Genomic DNA, 5,000 nt, shown 5'->3' on the forward strand with positions numbered 1-5,000 from the left:
CTTACATTTCATACAACAGATAATGGCATGTTTACGATTTTACATTTCATGCAACAGATAATATAATGTTTACTATCTTACATTTCATGCAACAGATAATATGTTTACTATTTTACATTTCATGCGACAGATAATATAATGTTTACTATCTTACATTTCATACATCAGATAACATCATGTTTACTATCTTAAATTTCATACAACAGATAATATCATGTTTACTATCTTAAATTTCATGCAACAGATAATATCATGTTTACTATCTTCTATTTCATGCAACAGATAATATGTTTACTATCTTACATTTCATGCAACAGATAATATCATGTTTACTATCTTACATTTCATGCAACAGATAATATCATGTTTACTATCTTACTTTCATACAACAGATTATATCATGTTTACTATCTTACATTTCATACAACAGATAATATCATGTTTACTATCTTACTTTCATACAACAGATTATATCATGTTTACTATCTTACATTTCATACAACAGATAATATCATGTTTACTATCTTACATTTCATCCAACAGATAACATCATAATCAATATCTTACATTTCTTGCAACAGATAATATGTTTACTCTCTTACATTTCATGCAACAGATAATATCATATTTACTATCTTACATTTCATGCAACAGATAATATCATATTTACTGTTTAACACTTCATGTAACAGATAATATCATGTTTAACTATCTTACATTTCATCCAATAGATAACATCATATTTACTATCTTACATTTCCTGCAACAGATAATACAATGTTTACTGTCTTAGATTTCATGCAACAGATAATATGTTTACTATCTTACATTTCATGCAACAGATAATATCATATTCACTGTTTAACATTTCATGCAAGAGATAACATGCTTACTATCTTACATCTCATGCAACAAATAATATCATGTTAACTATCTTACATTCCATACAACAGATAGTATCATCTTTAATATCTTACATTTCTTACAACAGATAATGGCATGTTTACTATTTTACATTTCATGCAACAGATAATATCATGTTTACTATCTTACATTTCATGCAACAGATATGTTTACTCTCTTATATTTCATGCAACAGATAGTATCATGTTTACTATCTTACATTTCATACAACAGATAATATCATGTTTACTATCTTACATTTCATGTAGCAGATATCATGTCTACTATCCTGTATTTCATGTAACAGATATCATATTTACTTTTTAACATTTCACGCAACAGATAATACAATGTTTACTATCTTACATTTCATGCACCAGATAATATGTTTACTCTCTTACATTTCATGCAACAGATAATATGTTTACTATCTTACATTTCATGCAACAGATATCATGTTTACTATCCTGTATTTCATGTAACAGATAATATCATATTTACTTTTTAACATTTCAAGCAACAGATAATATCAATTTTTACTATCTTCCATTTCGTACAACAGATAATATCAGGTTTACTATCTTACATTTCATGCAACAGATAATATATTTACTCTCTTACATTACATACAACAGATAATATCATGTTTCCTATCTTCCATTTCATGCAACAGATAATATGTTTACTATCTTACATTTCATGCAATAAATATCATGCTTATTATCTTACATTTCATGCAACGGATAATATGTTTACTATCTTACATTTCATGCAACATATATGTTAACTATCTTACATTTCATGCAACAGATATCATGTTAACTATCTTAAATTTCATGCAACAGATATCATGTTAACTATCTTACATTTCATGCAACGGATAATATGTTTACTATCTTACATTTCATGCAACATATATGTTAACTATCTTACATTTCATGCAACAGATATCATGTTAACTATCTTAAATTTCATGCAACAGATATCATGTTAACTATCTTACATTTCATGCAACAGATATCATGTTAACTATCTTAAATTTCATGCAACAGATATCATGTTAACTATCTTAAATTTCATGCAACAGATAACACCAAATCTAAAGGTCTTAGGCTCCCAAATGGCGTAGATTTACAATAGAGATTCCGCGAAGCAGATCAAAGCTTTTCACGTGATTTAAGTTGTAAAATTGTCTAGAACAATAGTTTCCCTTCTAAATGCACTTCCAAGTTAGAATCATGAAATGCTAGAATACCCTTCATAAGTCCATTTAAAGGTGTTGTTGGTGATTAAATTGATGTTATTAGATTATTAACAAGTAGGAAATTGAGTTAATCATAAATTAGCGTTGTCCAAATGTGCGATCCTTGATTTTGATTATTAAAATAAAAGCAAACAGATCAACATGTTTTAGGAGATGTTGACTAAGCTCTATACCTTGTGAAATGAAGAAACATCTCTTGCATGAAATCAAAAACATCTTTTACACGTAATCCAGACCATGAAAAAGAGAGTCCGCACAATGATATATTACTCTCGTGTATGTATATAGCCTATTGTCTATATATATATATATATATATATATATATATATATATATATATATATATATATATATGTATATATATATATATATAAATGTATATATATATATATATATGTGTGTGTGTGTGTGTGTATATATACATATATATTTGTATATATATATATATATATATATATATATATATATATATATATATATATATGTATACACACATATGTATAGTTGTATACATATATATATATATATATATATATATATATATATATATATATATATATATCAAAGTTTCTTTTCCCTCTTGTACATAGCATTAAAATGTAAATTTTACCAGATGTCGCTACTGTTTAGTTTATAACGCTGCTGAGGCCGAAGGTATTTTGCCAGCTCGTTTTTGGAAACAGCTGAATGATACACAAAGATGAGGAGTTTTTAGGGAGTTCGGCTTGCACTGCAACGCCAACCCCCCCCCCCCCCCCCCCCCTTTTTTTCACCCCCCCCCCCCCCCTCCACCCCCACCCCCACCCGCCCACAATTACCTCTTCTTTTTCATTCCTTCAGGTCCAAACTTTTCTCAGGAATAATACGCATATGAGATCATTCATCATATGTTGTGGTTCACCTTTCTCGGTCATGTTTACTTCTTCTTCTTCTTCTTCTTCTTTTTCTTCTTCTTCTTCTTCAAGACAAAAGGATATTGACAGATATAGAACGTTCATATGCAAAGGGCTTCTTCAGTCATAAGAATAATCAATGATTATATTCTTATTAACTTTAATGTTTTTCCTTTTCGTATGAAAATTTTAAGACCATAATCTGTAAGTCCAAAGGCTTATTCTAATGCATTTTATTATTATTTTTTTAAATTATATGCCAAAAGGTACTTTAAAATGTTATAAAGAAAACTTCCTCACATTTTGTTTATGATGATCAACAAGATGATTGAACTTCTTTTTAAATGAAGAGTACTTAAAATATCATAGTATTATAAAAAGAAATTATTACTTTCATGATTTTTTATGAAATTGTTATGCAGATTAGCTACATAATAATATGCTTCATTCTCGCTTCATTTAAACTTATACCTCATAAAATACTTCAGTTAATTCGATGTTTGTTAATGCTTGCTATTTTGACCTATTTTAGATAATATTACTGATTTATACATTAGGGTTTTCAAGTTAGTATTAAATTTTTGTTTCTAATGGCCTTTTTCATTAATGTACTCAAGCGAGAAATAGATAGTAAACTCCTCCAAACATTATTAACTCGACCAACAATTTATGAACATAAACGCATTATTTGATAAATTTAAAATTTTTATTAACTCCAGGTGTATAAAAATCTAGATACTAAAAGATTTACTCCATTAAATGGAATAGCAAACATTTTGTCTGTTAACATAAAGCATCAATGGTTATTCTACGTTAATATATCAATTATGCATAAATTAATGAAAGATTTTCATAACATTCAGCGAGGTCAGTTAAAGAGACGCCTAATCATGTTAACGTTATTTTTCTTTACCGATCTGTCTTTGCATAAGGATCCTTTTGTAATTGAAAAAGATGCCTTAACAACGTATCATATCTGCTCAGCTTTACCCTATTATTGTACTTTTCTATATCCAAGAACATCCTTCCCAATCTAACTTTCCTACTGTGATAACTAACTTAACTAGAAAAGCACTCTGAAAGTGCATACCTCCACCACGGTAGCTTATTTCGGTCTACCATTTACTCGACCTTGAGCTTCAGATTTGACCTAGGACTTCCAAAATTGAATTACTTCCATGTCTAAACATAACAAATAATTACTGAAAGTTTCACTACTCTGTGAGTAAAATTGTGGCTAGAAAGTTGTTCACAAACAAACACAAACAGACAAACTGGGGCTAAAACATAACCTCCTCCCAACTTTATTGGTGGTGGTGATACAGTCGAAAACTCTCCATTTCACCAACTTCCACATTTTAATTCCCTCGTTTCTTCATCACACAAAACAGTGAATTTTTAGCTGAGAAACAAATAAAAGGAGTAACCTGTAAAAGAGCTCCATGGTTATAGAACATAATACGCATGCAGAAAAGCAAACTGCAATGACGTAAATAGCAACAGGAAATGAATGTAAGCAAAAAAAAATGAGTAAATAAAAAAAAACGAGCTGGCAAATGAACCTTCCACTAGTGATTCTATGTCGGTGTTCAATTCCTAAACGACTCTGTGTTGGGTATATTTTTATAGGTGTGTCCTTTCCACTTCAAATGCCCTTACAATGGCGGCTAACTTAATTATTAGAAGAGACCATGTATCATATTATTACTATCATTATTATCTTATTAGTCGTTAAGACCTTACACGTGATTTGCACCGGAAAAATCCTCCAGCTAACACCCCCGCCCCACCCCCCCCCCCCCCCCCTCTCTCTCTCTCTCTCTCTCTCTCTCTCTCTCTCTCTCTCTCTCTCTCTCTCTCTCTCCGGGAGAGCTGCCATTGTTCTGATTCGGGAACGCTGGCCATAACAACTCAATCATCTAGTTAATTGCCGTAAACTG

The sequence above is a fragment of the Palaemon carinicauda genome, chromosome 13 (assembly GCF_036898095.1).
Source record: "Palaemon carinicauda isolate YSFRI2023 chromosome 13, ASM3689809v2, whole genome shotgun sequence".
In the NCBI taxonomy this organism is placed as follows: Eukaryota; Metazoa; Arthropoda; class Malacostraca; order Decapoda; family Palaemonidae; genus Palaemon; species Palaemon carinicauda.